We start from the raw sequence: 7,500 nt of genomic DNA, 5'->3' as shown, positions 1-7,500 counted from the left end.
GAGGGGCGGGGGGGGGGCACGCGGAGGCCTCGCCCCTGGTGGTGGTGGAGGGAGGGGCGGGGGGGGCCAGGGAGGAGGGGGGGGTGACGACCAGGGTGAAGGCCCGGGGGGGGAAGGGGGGGGGCTCCTCCTCTCTGAAGGTGCGTCTCAGTAAGCTGTTCAGGACCTCCAGGAGCTCCGGGGCCTCCTCCAGCCTCCTGCTGGACAGGAAGAAGAAGAGGCCCTCCCTGGCCTCCTCCACCTCCTCCGGGGGGGGAAGCCTGCTGGACGTGTGGGGGTCCTCCAGCACCGACGCAGGGAGGTAAGACTCTTCACTTCACTTCACTTCACTTCACAAAACAGAAATTCCCTGCACCAGAGTACCAGTGTACTACAGCGGTAGAATGACAGTTCAATCGTTTTTTACGCTCTGATCTATTCATACAACAAGGGACACAGCAGCACTTTCACGTTTTTCCCATATTTGTCAGCGTCTTTGAGCCTCGGAAAAGCGCTATACAAATATAATGAATTATTATTATTACTTAGGCATTTCGAAGAGAGCGCCTCAGCCAACTTTGGACCCGGAAACACGTCACGACTTAACAACCCGAATACTGAGGTGGGGGTAGTTTTGTTCAGGTGGTTGGTAAGCCTAAGTTGGTAGTTTATGTATAGTAGTAGGCATAGACGGATCATGAAAAAATGGGCCCCTGGGCCTGGACGTGTAGAAAGCCCCCCCCCCCCCCCCCTCCCCAGCGCAAACACATTTTTTTTAGAGCGCAAGTAAACACAATGCCAACAGCATATAAGACATAGCCTACGTTCACCTGCATCTCAACAGGTTTAACAGCGGAGGAACACTCAAAGCCAACAGCACAATAACTAGAAAAAATTCACCTGTATTTCAACGACACAGGATTTACAACACAGGCATGCCACACTCAATTGAAGCCAACAACAGTACATGTACAGTAACAAAATACACCGCTTTCAACCAAAAACAATTGGCAACACTATGGTGTGGATTCTTAATAGGACTAGATGTTAAAATCCCTAAATAATTAGCACAACAATTGACTGAGTGGAGTTGGAGATGTCCTCTTGGGTGGAGTGGAATTTGGCAATGATCACGTGGTGCCACCAGTACGACACATCTTCAGTTGTGGTCCCCGACCTCATTGGGTGTTTCGGCCATTTATCACAAGACACCCTCTGCCGAGGTTGGCCCACCACAGGCTGATCAGGCCTGGGTGTGTGTCGCACGGTGGCACCACGTGGTCATTTGGGAGCCCATGTTGGGTCCCTACGTTTCAGCCACAGCCAGTGACTGCTCCGTTCTGCTGCAGTGGACAGTTAATAATAACTTTATTTATATAGCACTTTCCGTCAAAGTGCTTTACAAGTACAATAAGTAAAAAACAACACATTTTAGACTATATAAAAACAGCTATTTCAATTTTAAAAACACACAATTTCGCACCACAAATATAATAGGTAAAAACAAAAATGTTAAACAAATTTAAAAACAACTATTTCAATTTAAAAACACACGTAAATTACAACAGCACAAAAAACAGCCTATGACATGTAGACAACACAAAACAGGTGGGTCTTTAGCTTATTTTTAAACACTTCCACTGATTCTGCCTGTCTGATATCAAGTGGAAGACGGTTCCAGAGAGTTGGTGCCCGGAAAGAGAACGCACGCTCACCGATTGTCTTTCTTCTAACCCTAGGAATAGTGAGCAGGGCAGAGCCTTGTGAGCGCAGAGCCCTTGAGGGCACATATGGGACGAGAAGGTCCTTTAAATAAGAAGGAGCGGTGCCATTTATAGCTTTGTAAGTTAGCAGGAGCAACTTGAAATCCGCTCTAACATGGACAGGGAGCCAATGAAGGGAGGCCAGTTCTTTAATTGCCTTCCGTTGGGCCTGTCCTCTGATCCCTACTGCCCTCAGGAGCCTTGTGGTGGAGCTGGCTACAAAGCCTCTGCAGCCCACCTCCACTGGCCACACCTTCACGTTCCAGCCCCGCCCCTCTGCTTCGACTGCTAAGTTGGCATACCGCAGCCTCTTCCGTTCGAATGCCTCATCGATGGCCTCCTCCCATGGGACCGTCAGTTCTACGATGAAGACACGCCGGCAGGACTTGGACCAGAGGACTAGGTCTGGGCGCAGGTTGGTCGCTGCAATTTCGGGTGGGAAGGTGAGCCTCTGGCTGAGGTCTACCCGCATTTCCCAATCCCGGGCTGCGTTCAGTGGGCCTGAGTCTGGAGGTGATGGCTTGGTCCGCTGTTTCTCCCCTTCCCGGATGAAGATTGTTTTCCGTGGAAAGGTAGTCTGGGCATTTAGAGGCATGGCGTTGGTGGTTACCCTCTTGTGCTCAAGTTCGGCAGCCAAGCACTTTAGCACTTGGTTGTGGCGCCAGGTGTATCTTCCTTGAGTTAGACTGGTCTTGCAACCCACCAAGATGTGTTTGAGGCTTGCTGGGGCTGCACACTGGAGACAGGCTGGGTCCTCTCCATACCAGAGATGTAGGTTGGTAGGAGAGGGCAGGACATCATATGTGGCTCTGATGATGAAACTTAGCCTATTAGACTCCATGCTCCACAGCTCGTTCCATGTGATTTTCCTCCTCCCCACGCTCTCCCACTTCATCCAGCGGCCTTGCTGGGCTTGGGAGACTGCCTTGGCGCACCTGGCTGCTTCCTCCTGGTGGCGCACCTCCTCAACCACCATCTTCCGCCGTTCGGTTGGAGTAGCCTTTTGCCATGTGGGTGTTGTTGTTTCCAAACCAAGGCCCCCTCTGCCATGTTGGACATGCCCCACTATATCCCGGTGTCTGAGGGCGGTCTTTGCCACCGCAACTGCTGCAGATGGCTTCCATTTCCTCCCCGTTGCTAGGATCGGAGCAGCACCTCTGACGAATGGATCCCGGGATTCTGTGAGAGTCATTTCCAGCCTTGATTTGGCACATTTGTACTCCTCCACCAGGCTTGAGATTCATATATAGCAATGTGTCATATATAGCAACCACAGGATGGCTTTATAAGACTAAATTAATCATAAAATAGTCTTACCTTATGTAATGCATTTTTTCCTGGCTCTGCTTCGTGCAAAATCATCCACGATATCATTAAAGTCCAGTGATTTGGTCAGTTCGCTCTCAATTGCCATGAGAGAAAGAGCGTTGAGACGGTGTTGCGTAATTTTAGTCCGCAATTCGTTTTTAATCCTGGACAGAACAGAGAATGACCGCTCCCCTTCGCAATTGGTTACAGGCAGAGTCAAAAATAGCCGCAGAGCAACATAGACATTTGGAAACATAGATTGCAGGCCAAAATCGATAATTACACGGAGTAGTCCTTGTGGGCTTTTATCATCTTCAGCCTTAATAAAAGATCTGTAAAAGACCTGCACCAGTGTGACCTTGTGACCTGTCCCCAGTACACAAACTTTAATGGCGCCCTCTAGTGTCTAGTTTCTATAGCCTACTCATTAATCTAATGGGAATGTAGCCTGTATTCGCATTAGAATCTGAGTAGGCTATAGAAACTATGTAGCCCACACAAGCGTCTCTTTTTTTTGCAAGACGTGGGCCCCTATAAAATTGTTCAAAATAGTATATTCAAAAGTATATTCAAAATAGTTTTTTTACGTTCATATAAGGAATCTCATTTGTCCCAGTTACAGTAGGACATTTTCTACCGGCATCCCTGCGACAAGAAATGCAAAGGGCCCCCTGATCTCTGGGGCCCCTGGGCCTGGGCCCGGTAGGCCCGTTCAGTAATATGTCTTTGGTAGTAGGCCTTTAGTTACTAGAGTGTAGAGGTGGAGACTAGAGGAGATGGAGGGTTAGTTACTAGTTAGTTAGTTACTACTAGGTCTAGGTTGTCACTAGTTACTAGAGAATGAGGAACGGTGTCATACTTTTCTCCCTCTACACCAAGTCTCTTGGCTCGGTAATCTCTTCACATGGGCTCTCCTACCACAGCTACGCAGACGACACTCAACTCTTCCTGTCTTTCCCCCCGTCTGATGTACACGTGGCAACCCGTATCTCAGCATGTCTCGCTGACATTTCAACTTGGATGGCTGACCACCATCTCAAGCTCAATCTTAACAAGACCGAGCTCCTCTTCATCCCCGGGAAAGCCTGCCCTCTCCAAGACTTCTCCATCACAGTGGAGAACTCTACTGTAACCCCCTCCCTGACAGCCAAGAACCTTGGAGTGATCCTGGATAACCGACTATCCTGTGCGGAGAACATTGCAGCAACGGCTCGCTCCTGCAGATTCTTCCTCTACAACATCAGAAGGATACGACCATTCCTTACCAGAGAGGCAGCGCAACTCTTGACCCAGGCACTGGTCATCTCCCGCCTGGATTACTGCAATGTACTCCTGGCTGGGCTCCCCGCCTCAGCCATTAGACCTCTGCAGCTCATCCAGAATGCTGCTGCCCGGTTGGTATTCAACCTCCCCAAATACTCGCATGTCACCCCTCTCCTTCGCACCCTGCACTGGCTCCCGATAGCAGCTCGCATCAGATTCAAGACCCTGGTGCTTGCATACCAGGCAGCTAAAGGGACAGCCCCTGCCTACCTGAAGGAAATGGTAACCCCCCAAACCCCTGCCCGCTCACTCCGCTCCTCCACCTCGGCTGGCCGACTGGCCCCACCTCCTCTACACAGCAGTCGGGCTGCCCGATCACGTCTCTTCACAACACTGGCTCCCCGCTGGTGAAATGAGCTCCCCACGGCCGTCAGAACGGCTGAGTCACTACCCATCTTCCGTCGTAGACTGAAGACCCATCTCTTCAGGTTACATCTTAACTGCTCCTCCTGAGACATCTTCTGACCCTCACCACTACGTCTCCTAAAGACACCCGCTTTCCCCTCTACTGTGTCCCTAAGAACTTCTATTGCCCCCCTTGTACTGTTTCTCAGTTTCTCCCCCCCAAAAAAAAAACGTTTTAGTAGAAGGCGATAGGGAGAAGGTTTTTCCTTCTATCAGTGGCCCCGGGCCCGAGCTAGATTACTCTTCCTGCAACGAATGGTGGATTGCTGATTCACATGCTTAGTATTCAAATGTATTGATTGTAAGTCGCTTTGGAATAAGGCGTCTGCTAAATGCCAAAAATGTAAATGTAAATGGTGTCAAACACATGGGTCAACTAACCGCTGTCAACATGGGTCTCCATATGGACGGGTCTGGACAGTCTGTCAACATGGGTCAACATATGGACGGGTCTGGACAGTCTGTCAACATGGGTCTACATATGGATGGGTCTGGAAAGTCTGTAGACATGTGCCTCTGTGTAAACATAGTGTACAGAGATCAGCATGGTGCAATTAGTGCAGATACTTATTGACAGTCTTTACGGTGGTTGTGTTCCATTGGATGTCCTTTTACTGTCACAACAGCTCACACACCTGGCTGCTGTGTTTGCTCATTGTTCAGGGTTCCCACGGGTCCTTGAAATCCTTGAAAGTTTGTGAATGTGAGAAAAAGAAATCAAGGTCTTGAAAATAGACACAGGTCATTGAAAGTACTTGAATTCCCCCCTCTCTCTCTCTCTCTCTCTCTCTCTCTCTCTCTCTCTCTCTCTCTCTCTCTAAAAAACAATATATACTGTATATTCAAACATGTTTTACTCAACTAAACTCTAAACTTACTAAACTAAACTAAAAGTTTGGAAACGTTATTCCGGTCGATTCTTCCTCCCCTTTTATTAATACCAATTGGTATTGTATTTGAAGCTCAAAACGAGAGTGAATACCAACAGAAGAATATTGCAGGGGATTTTGGCAAATATTTTTGGGCCGCTACCCACACGTTTAGCTGTGTTGCTCATTCCACGAATGCATGATCCTTATAAGTTGTACCTAGTTGTAAAGGTGACTAATCAGGCTTTCCAACGATATAAAATACAATACCAATTGGTATTATTAAAGGGGAGGAATAATCAACCAAAATAACGTTTCCGAACTTTTTTTGAAGAGTTTAGTTCTGTCTCAAACTATGCCGTGTTGGGTCCTTGAATTTGAGGGAATTGAGTCTTGAAAGTCCTTGAAAGGTGCTTGAATGTGATGTTTCAGAAGGTGTGGGAACCCTGATTGTTGTATTCCACCCAGCAGATATGACAGTTTTGTCATTAGTCTTGTCTTCAAAATCTTTTTGGGTGTTTGGAATCTGTGAGAAGTACGTGTCTCTGATGTCTTTGTACAGTTGGCAGGTGGTTAAAAAGTGCAGCTCTGTTTCCACCTCAGTTTGTGTGCAGTGGGTGCACAGTCTGTCTGGTCTGCCTGTGGCGGCCTCTCTCCATGGCGAGGCTGTGTTCACTGAGTCTGTACATAGTCAAGGACTTCCTTAGTTTTGGGTCTGTCAGTACAGTACTCAGGTATTCTGCCACTGTGTATTCTCTGTTTAGGGCCAAATAGCATTCCACTTTTCTCACTCACTCTCTCTCTCTCTCTCTGTTTCTCTCTCTCTCTCCCTCTCTCTCTCTCTCTATCTCTCCCTCTCTCTCCCTTTCTCTCTCTCTCTCTCTCCCTTTCTCTCTCCCCCCCCCACCCCTCTCTCTCTCTCTCTCCCTTTCTCTCTCTCCCCCCACCCCTCTCTCTCTCTCCCTCTCTCTCTCTCTCCCTCTCCCTCTCTCTCCCTCCCTCTCTCCCTCTCTCTCCCCCCACCCCTCTCTCTCTCTCTCTCCCTCCCTCTCTCTCTCCCCCCACCCCTCTCTCTCTCTCTCTCTCTCCACAGCAAGCTTCAACTCTCTAGGCCCCAAAGTGCCTTCTCTCCAGTCCCCTTCAGCCCTGCCTTCACTGGTAAGTGTGTGAGTGTGTGTGAGTGTGTGTGTGTGTGTGTGTGTGTGTGTGTGTGTGTGTATGTATGCTCTGGAGTGTGCAGCTTGCATACATTCCTGTGTGTTATAGTTCATAGAATATCTTTCTCTTCTGTTTCCCCCCCCCTCTCTGTGTCTAACACTCTCTTTCTTTCTCCCTCCCGCCTTCTGCCCCTCTTCCTCTCTCTCTGCCCCCCCCCCCCCCCCCCCAGGTGAGACTGTATCGTTGGTAGATGTGGATATTTCTCGTCGAGGGGCCAACTCCCCCCCGCCCCCGACACCCCCCCCCTCCGCCCAGACGCAGCCTTAGCCTCCTGGGTACTTCTTCTTCTTCTTCTTCTTCTTCTTTCTTTTTCCGTCCTTCCCTTTTATTCTGCCTTGTCTCTGTCTGTCTCTCCCTCTCTCTCTCTGTCTGTCTGTCTCTCTCTCTGTCTGTCTGTCTGTCTCTCTCTCTGTCTGTCTGTCTCTCCCTCTCTCTCTCTGTCTGTCTGTCTCTCTCTCTGTCTGTCTGTCTGTCTCTCTCTCTGTCTGTCTGTCTCTCCCTCTCTCTCTCTGTCTGTCTGTCTGTCTCTCTCTCTGTCTGTCTGTCTCTCTGTCTCTCTGTCTGTGTATGTGACAGTGGAGGAGGATCTCAGCGGTTCTGTCTGTCATCACTTCCTGTTCTGTCTGTCATCACTT

At 49.2% G+C, this 7,500-nt stretch overlaps 1 pseudogene across 1 annotated transcript in view; it reads left to right on the top strand.

The window, feature by feature from the left end:
• Positions 1-7,500, top strand: part of LOC308150776 — a 13,315-nt pseudogene that overhangs the window by 1,692 nt on the left and 4,123 nt on the right. The window contains exons 6-8 of the transcript in view: positions 222-301; positions 6,741-6,805; positions 7,035-7,140. The product of the transcript in view is annotated as an uncharacterized misc_RNA (transcript). The remainder of the gene's footprint in view (positions 1-221; positions 302-6,740; positions 6,806-7,034; positions 7,141-7,500) is intronic.

This window comes from Nansenia antarctica (assembly GCF_963989245.1).
Source record: "Nansenia antarctica genome assembly, chromosome: 2".
Lineage (NCBI taxonomy): Eukaryota > Metazoa > Chordata > Actinopteri > Argentiniformes > Microstomatidae > Nansenia > Nansenia antarctica.
Note: the sequence above shows the minus strand (reverse complement) of the source record. Positions and strands in the feature narration are given on the sequence as shown.